This window comes from Euphorbia lathyris, chromosome 8 (assembly GCF_963576675.1).
Source record: "Euphorbia lathyris chromosome 8, ddEupLath1.1, whole genome shotgun sequence".
Classification (NCBI taxonomy): domain Eukaryota; kingdom Viridiplantae; phylum Streptophyta; class Magnoliopsida; order Malpighiales; family Euphorbiaceae; genus Euphorbia; species Euphorbia lathyris.
In genome coordinates this window covers 26,824,503-26,833,850 of record NC_088917.1, presented here as the reverse complement: position 1 = coordinate 26,833,850, position 9,348 = coordinate 26,824,503, and positions in this window count along the sequence as shown.

Sequence of the window (9,348 nt, the reverse complement as noted above, 5' to 3'; positions counted from 1 at the left end):
GAAGACTTTCTTACTCGTTGGTTGCTTTATCTCAGGGATTCTGGGAGATTAGCTCCGATTCAGTACACGAGTTTAAAGGTATTTCCTACTCATTTATTATATGCGGATGATATCTTGCTTTTTTGTAAAGCTTCGTATGCCAATTTGGAGTTGATTAGGGATGTTTTTGATACGTATGGTTCTTTGTCGGGCCAAAGAGTTAATTGGAATAAGTCGGAGTTATTTTTGGGTAGCTCGATTGCATATCGACGTGGTATTCGCTTGGCGGCGATTATTGGTATTGGGATTGGGGAGGTCCCTTTCCGTTATTTGGGTGTACCTATTTTCTTTGGGGCTCCTCGAAAACAGGTCTTGAAGTGTTTGAAGGATAGGGTTTTGGCTAGATTCTCCAAATGGAAGGGTCATTGTTTGTCTATGGCTGGTCGAGTTGCTTTGATTAACTCTGTTATTACTGGAGGTTTCATTCATTCATTTATTGTTTACAAGTGGCCTGTTTCTTTGCTTAGAAGTATGATGGGTTGTATGAGAAATTTGTTTGGTCTGGGTCAATTGACAATCGAAAATTAGTCTCGGTTCCTTGGAAATTATGTTGTGGTTCGATTGACTCTGGGGGGCTTGGAGTGAAGGATTTGATTTTGCTTAATAAGGCTTTGTTGGGTAAGATGGCTTGGGGGTTGATTCAGGAGAAGTCTTTATGTTTTGATTTACTTAGATCCCGTTTTCTCTCTAAATCGGGTCAGCATAGGCCTTGGATTCTCAATTCATCCATCTAGGGGTCGGTTAGAGGGGTGTATTCTTTGGTTCTTGACAATTGTTGTTGGTGGATTGGGCAGAGATCGGATCTAAATTTTTGGAATGGTCGATGGATTAGGCCAACTGTTGCTTTACAATTGGGGTTATCTGCCTCGCAGCAAAGGCGTGGCTTGGATATGGTGGATGATTTTTTGATAAATGATGATTGTGTTGGTTTGCCAGTTATGCCGGCTGACGTGGAAGAGGGTATCAAGCGGGTTTGTAGATGTTCTGACATGGAGGATTTGTGTATTTGGGAACCTGCGTCTAGTGGTATTTTTACGGTAAAATTGTTTTATGATTGGATGCGACCTCCTAGGTTGAAATTGGGTTGGTGTGGTTTTCTTTGGCGTCGGTTTATTCCTCCTGCGCATTCATTTATTTGTTGGAGGGCTTTTTTGGGTTATCTTCCTACTCACAAGAATTTGAAGAGGCGTGGTTGCTTGATTGTCTCTAGATGTCCGTTGTGTCTTTCTCATGAGGAGACGGCAGATCATATTTTGCTAACATGTGTTTTTTCGCAGGAGGTTTGGCGAGGAGTTTTTGATTTGTTTGGGAGATCTCTAGTTTTGGATGGTGGTTTCCAAATTCTGATTTTGGAAGCTGCTAAACAGAGGTTTAGCTCTCAAATTGCTAAACTTTGGTCTGTGGCAATTGTTATCACTGTGTGGGCTCTTTGGCTGGCAAGGAACAACCATATTTTTAAAGAGGAAAAACCGGTTATTTCTTTGACTCTTAGGCGTGTTTGGAGCGCTATTCGTGAAGCGGCAAATCAGGGTCATGGTTTTACTTGGAATTCTTCTGTGGAATTACAAATTCTGAGGGAATTGAGAATTGATAGAAGATTTCCTTGGGGGCCTCGTATTATGCAGGTGGTTTGGCAGCGTCCTCCGGTTGGTTGGATTAAGGTTAATACTGATGCTTCTGTTTTGGGTAGTCCGGGTGCTGCGGGTTGTGGTGGTATTTACCGGTCCTCAAATGGTACGTTTATGGGTGCTTTTGCTTTCCCCTTTGATGTGTCTTTTGCTTTTTTAGCCGAGTTGAAGGCTGCTATTTTTGCTATTCATTCGGCTTTTGACAAGGGTTGGCGTCATCTTTGGTTAGAAAGTGATTCGACTTATGTGGTTCAGTTGTTGCGTAGTAGGTCTTCTAACGTCCCTTGGGTGGTTCGTCAGAGTTGGGTTGAATGTTTATCAAAATTAGATTCAATGCAATTTGTCATTTCTTACATTTATCGTGAAGGAAATGCGGTTGCTGATTCTCTTGCCTCTTTTGGTCGTTTGGTGGATAGTTTGCATTGGTGGGATATTTTGCCAGATTTTTGTTGTTCGGTTTTTTTGCATGATCTTGAGATGCGTGGTTCTTATCGCTTCTCTTGATTTGGTTTTGTTTCGTTATTGGATTCTTGTAACTTTTCTCTTTTTCTTTAATAATATTGGTTCGGGTTTGGTGTGATTTTCGGAGGTGCCAGCATTGCTGGGATGTCTGTTTTTTTGCATCTTCTCGTTAACCGGCCTTTAATAAAAAAAAAATCAGTCAATTGATCTGAATCCTAATTGATTAAAATTAGTTATATGCATTATCACTAGTGGAAGTCAGGGGTAATCCAGGATTACAAAAATATGTATGGGAATGGGACCCATAAAATAACGAAATTATCCATGGATAGATTGGCCCAAGCATGTCCGCAACTTAATTATCAAACACACTTACATTATCCATAAATCAATACAAATTTCAAACCAAAACATTGTCTTGTCTTTTTCACAGTCCTTTAAATTGAATACTGTAGTATCAGATATGGTTATGAACTTTGATAAAAAGAAAAATTTGATTTTTTTTTTTTTATAATTTTCTTAAATTTTCATTACTATTTTTGTTATTACCTACATATTATAATATCTTTAAATTAACGTCAAATGTTTTTATAAACCTTAATATTTTTTCCATTATTCCAAATTACTTATCACTGTCCCCTTTTGGACATTTTTGCCCTTTTTTCATTTTTCCATTTTAAAACTTAATATCATCTCTCTCCCGAACCAAAAATTGGATTTATGAAAAATGGACCCGAAAACGTCGAGGAAATCAAATAACTACAGTTCCTATTTACACTAATTGAATTTCGTCTCCAAAAACTAACCGATTTAATCAATATATATAAAAAAATTCATCGAAAATGTACTAAACGGGTGATTCACACCATTCCGCCTATGTAGAAACGGATGAACTATCCGTTTCTGCCTTGGCGAAAACGGGTGGATCACCCGTTTTTGCCTAGGCGAAACAGGTGGATCACCCATTTTTGCCTAGGCGAAACGGGTGGATCACCCGTTTCTACCTAGGCAAAGGCGAAACGGGTGGATCACCCGTTTCTACCTAGGCAAAACGTTTGCCTAGGTAGAAACGGGTGATCCACCCGTTTCGCCTAGGCAAAAACGGGTGATCCACCCGTTTCCGTCTAGGCAGAAACGGATAGTTCATCCGTTTCTACCTAGGCGGAATGGTGTGAATCACCCATTTAGTACATTTTCGATGAATTTTTTTTCCGAATATGGAGATGAAACTCGTGTTTTCGATTCAATTTTCAAATAAAAATACTGATCCGGGGAATCATTAGTCTTTTTCCTTTACCGTATTTAAGTTCCATGAATGTTGTTCGAGTTTTTGAATTTCGAAGAAATTTGAGAGAATTTCAGTTTTTGAGTTTAAAAAATGAAAAGGGCAAAAATGTCCAAGGGAGGGCGGTGATAAGTAATTTAGAGGCAGTAAATAACAATACACATATCATAATGATATATATATATATATATATATATATATATAAAATAGAAGATATAATATTTTTTATCATTATAAAATAAAGTAATGGTTCTGTTTATTCCGCTTTAACTATTTTTTGGGATCTAAAGAAGATTCTTATTGAAATAATTACGGGAGAATTAAGGTCCGTTTGTTTCATCTGTTTCTGCTTGCTGTTTGCTGTTACTAATAGTTAATAGATGTTAATTGATTTTTCTATAGAAAAACAGATGTTTGTTATAAATAATGTAATGGATGACCATTATACCCCTGTTATATTTATATATGTTACACCCATAAGTAATGATATACACACATTTACAACACGTTATCAGCACGAAACCCTAGCCGTCTGAGCACGCCTCCCATCAATCGTAGACGATCCTAGCCACTATCGTTTTTATTCAATTTGTTGCGCCATCGGTTCAGTGAACTATGTCGAACCTTACGAAACTTGAATTTGATGCCTTTGATATTACTGGAGACAACTATTTATATTGGGTGTTAGATGCTGAAATTCACCTAGATGCAAAAGAACTTGGTGATACAATCAAAGCAGGAAATGAAGCAACCAGTCAAAACAAGGCAAAAGCTATGATATTTCTTCGTCATCACCTCCATGCAGATCTTAAAATTGAGTACCTGACTGTGAAAGATCCACAAGTCCTTTGGAATAATCTAAAGGATAGGTATGACCACCAGAAAAATGTGATATTACCTAAAGCTCGTCATGAATGGTCTAATTTAAGACTACAAGATTTTAAGTCAGTAAGTGAATATAACTCAGCCATGTTCAGAATTACTTCACAATTGCTATTATGTGGAGACAAAATCACTGATGCAGAAATGTTAGAGAGAACATACTCTACTTTTCATGCAAATAATGTTGTCCTGCAGACACAATATCGTGAAAAGGGGTTTAAGAAATATTCTGAGCTTATATCTTGTCTCCTTGTGGCTGAGCAAAATAATGAATTATTGATGAAAAATCATGCGTTGCGTCCAACTGGTTCTGCTCCATTCCCTGAAGCGAATGTGACATCATATAATATGAAAGAAAATGATCATAATAGTAGTGGTCTAGGACGTGGCCGTGGACGTGGTCACGGACATGGACGTGGACGTGGATATGGTCGAGGTCGAGGTGGTTACTTTAAGAACTCACAATCCCACCAGAAGTGGGACAATAAAGATGGTCACAGACACGGAAAAGATAACAATGCAGGAGTGACCAATACATGTTACCGCTGTGGAGGAAAAGGCCATTGGTCTCGCACATGTCGTACACCAAAGCATTTTGTTGATCTTTATCAACAATCGTTGAAGCAAAACAACAAGAAAGAAACAAATCTTGTGTATGAAGATGGCACAAATGACTTTGATTGTAGAAATACAACCCTGAAGGTTGATGATTTCATTCTCCCCTCTAGCAATGATATAAATTAGACATAGAAATAGTAGACATTATTTTCATTATTTTTGGATGTTACTAGGATTTCTTTATTATTATGTTTTTATGGATTTGTGTTAAACTATGAGTTTATGATTTTATGGATTTTATTTTGAATTTTATATGCATGAGATATTATTGAACTTGAGTTGTTAAAGTTATTTATGTGACTATTAATTTATTTATTTTGAAGAACATGGATAGTGAAGAATTATGTATAGCAGACAGTGCAACTACTCATACCATACTGAGAAGTAGGAAATATTTCTCTCATTTGACAATGAAAGAAACTTGTGTTAATACTATATCGGGTAGTTCAAAGATTATTGAAGGCTCCGGAAGAGCAAATATATTATTATCTATGGGAATGAAATTTGACATTATGGATGCATTATACTCTCCCAAGTCTCAAAGAAATTTATTGAGTTTTAAAGATATCCGTCAGAATGGATATCATATTGAGACAATAAGTGAAGGAAATGTAGAATACCTTCAAATCACGAGTATTACCCAAGGCACTAAACATGTTGTTGAGAAATTACCTGCATTCTCCACTGGATTGTACTACACTAATATTAGTACAATTGAATCATATGCTATAGTAAACCAGAAGTTTACTGATAATGTTACTGTTTGGCATGACCGAAGTTATACATGAATCAATCAATTTTCTGGAACGCTTACAAGGAGATATTTGTGGGCCAATTCACCCACCATGTGGATCATTTAGATATTTTATGGTTTTAATCGATGCCTCGACTAGATGGTCACACGTCTCCCTATTATCAACTCGCAACCTGGCGTTTGCGAGATTACTTGCTCAATTAATTAGATTAAGAGCACATTTTCCAGATTTTCCTTTGAAGGCAATTCGCCTCGATAATGCTGGTGAATTAAATTCACAAGCTTTTAATGATTATTGTATGTCCATTGGGATAAATGTTGAACATCCTATAGCTCATGTTTATACACAAAATGGTCTAGCTGAATCGTTAATTAAACGTTTGCAGTTGATTGCTAGACCATTACTTATGAAGTCCAAACTTCCAATATTAGCTTGGGGACATGCTATATTACATGCATCAGCATTAATTCGCATCAGGCCAACGAGTAATCAACAATTCTCCCCATCACAATTGGTTCTTGGTCAGGAACCAAATATTTCTCATTTGAAAGTTTTTGGATGTGTGGTATATGTTCCAATTGCTCCACCACAACGCACTAAGATGGGTCCTCAAAGGAGGATGGGAATATATGTTGGTTTTGAATCCCCATCAATCATTAAGTATCTAGAGCCAGCTACTGGAAATCTATTTAAGGCTCGATTTGTTGACTGTCATTTTAATGAGTCAGTTTTTCCAACATTAGGGGGAGAAAAGAAACAGTTGGAAAAAGAAATTAGTTGGAATGAATTATCTCTGTCTCATTTTGATCCTCGTACTAAAGAATGTGAAATAGAAGTTCAAAAGATAATTCATTTACAAAACTTAGCGAATCAATTGCCAGACACATTTTCTGACCCAAAGAGAGTGACCAAATCACACATTCCAGCTGTAAATGCTCCAAATATAATTGAAGTCCCTGAAGGACAACATCCAACTGCTAATGAGTCTCACACACGCATGAAGCGTGGTAGACCCATCGGTTCCAAAGATAAGAATCCTCGAAAAAGAAAATGAGCAGAAATTGACAATGGCCTTTCCGAGGAACCAAAGAACAATGAAGGATCTCCTGAAGAGACTATAAACATGACAAAGGAAGAAATTCAAGTACCTGAGAATGAAGAGATCCCTATTAATTATGTCATGTCTGGAATAAAATGGAATCGAAATAAAATCGACGTCGATGAAATTTTTGCATGCAATGTAGCAGTTGATGTTATGGATAAAAATGAGGATCATGAACCAAAATCCATTGAGGAGTGTACACAAAGTAATGATTGGCCAAAATGGAAAGAAGCAATTGAGACAGAATTGAAATCTCTTGCAAAGAGAGAAGTATTTGGACCTGTAGTCCGTACACCTAAAGGTGTAAAACCAGTGGGACATAAATAGGTCTTTGTGAGAAAAAGGAATGAAAATGGTGAAATTGTGAGATATAAAGCACGCTTGGTTGCACAAGGATTCTCACAAAGACCTGGAATTGATTATGAAGAAACATATTCTCCTGTGGTGGATGCAACTACTTTTAGGTTTCTCATAAGTCTGGCAATGAGAGAAGGACTTGATTTACGTTTAATGGACGTAGTCACAGCCTACTTATATGGTCCACTGGATAATGAAATTTATATGAAAGTCCCGAAAGGATTTAAACTGCCAGAAGCAGCAAGATCTAGTTCTCGAGAACATTACTGCATAAAGTTAAATAGATCTCTTTATGGATTGAAACAATCAGGGCGTATGTGGTATAATCGCCTTAGTGAATATTTGATAAGAGAAGGCTATAAGAATGACCCTATCAGCCCGTGCATTTTTATTAAGAGATTTGGGTCTGGATTTGTCATAATTGCAGTGTATGTTGATGATTTAAATATCATCGGAACTCCTGAAGAGATTTCACATACAGTGGAATATTTGAAAAAAGAATTTGAGATGAAAGATCTTGGAAAGACAAATTTTTTCTTGGGATTGCAAATTGAACATCTGAAAGATGGAATACTTCTGCATCAAACAACATACACAGAAAAGGTGCTTAAGAGATTCTATTTTGATCACGCACACCCGTTGAGTAGCCCAATGGTTGTAAGATCACTTGATGTGGATAAGGACCCATTCCGTCCTCGGGAAAGCAATGAAGAAGTTCTTGGTCCAGAAGTACCATACTTAAGTGCAATTGGGGCATTGATGTACCTTGCTAGTCATACAAGACCCGACATATCATTTTCTGTGAATTTGTTAGCAAGGTTTAGCTCATGTCCAACCCGAAGGCACTGGAATGGGATTAAACATGTATTCTGTTACTTTCAAGGTACGAAAGATATGGGCTTATTCTTTTCTAACCAGTCCAAAGAGGACTTGATTAGTTTTGCTGATGCAGGATATTTGTCTGATCCTCATACTGCTCGATCACAAACGGGATATGTGTTTACATGTGGTGATACTGCAATTTCTTGGCGTTCTATGAAGCAAACCATAGCAGCTACTTCTTCTAATCATTCAGAAATTTTAGCTATTCATGAAGCTAGTCGTGAATGTGTATGGTTACGGTCTGTAACTCAACATATTCGAGAAGATTGTGGTCTATCTACCGGAAAAGAAGCTCTAACAGTTTTGTATGAAGATAATGCTGCATGTATTGCACAACTGAAGGAAGGATACATTAAAGGAGATAGAACGAAGCATATCTTACCAAAATTCTTCTTCACCCATGATCTACAAAAGAATGGTAATGTGAAAGTTCAACAGATTCTTTCAAGTGACAATTTGGCGGATTTATTCACCAAGGCGCTTCCAACTGCTACTTTCGAGAAGTTAGTTTATCGCATTGGATTGCGTCGTTGTAAAGATTTTTAGCTATGTATTCATGAGGGGGAGTAAATGTGTGCTGCACTCTTTTCCTTGACCATGGTTTTTCCCACTGGGTTTTCCTGGTAAGGTTTTTAATGAGGCAGCATCCCCAAGCGCATTTACTTATTTTTGTATAATGGACATCCAAGGGGGAGTGTTATAAATAATGTAATGGATGACCATTATACCTCTGTTATATCTATATATATGTTACACCCATAAGTAATGATATACACACATTTACAACAATGTTTTAAATTTTTACCAATTTTTTTTTATCTCTTATTTAAAGTGATGGGTGTTATTATCATTAGAAGATTGAATCACTTACATTTTTAATTTTTAATAATTGTAGCTCCTAAATCTTGTGTTTCTTTTTTCATGGATTAGTATGCCACGTTATTTATATAAAATCATAATTGAATTTGATCTAATCTATTTACCAATTTCTTTCATATATAGTGGGTCCTTTTTAACATTTTCTTTCTTCTTTCCAATTTCAATGCTGGGTCCATCACTTGATTTTTTTTTTGATATATTGAAAATCAAGTGAGCATATATCTATCTAGGGCTGGGCGCGGATCCTGAAGATACTGGACCGGACCGAATATTCGAGGAAAAAACTCCGGAATTGGATCGGGCCGTTGACTTTTTTTGGAGAACCGGACTGGATTGGACCGTTGACTTTTCGTCAAAGAACTAGACCGAACTGGACCGAAATTTATCCAGGACCGGACCGATAACCGGATTGGATTGGATTGGACCGAACTGAAATAACCGAAAGTTTAGCAATAATAA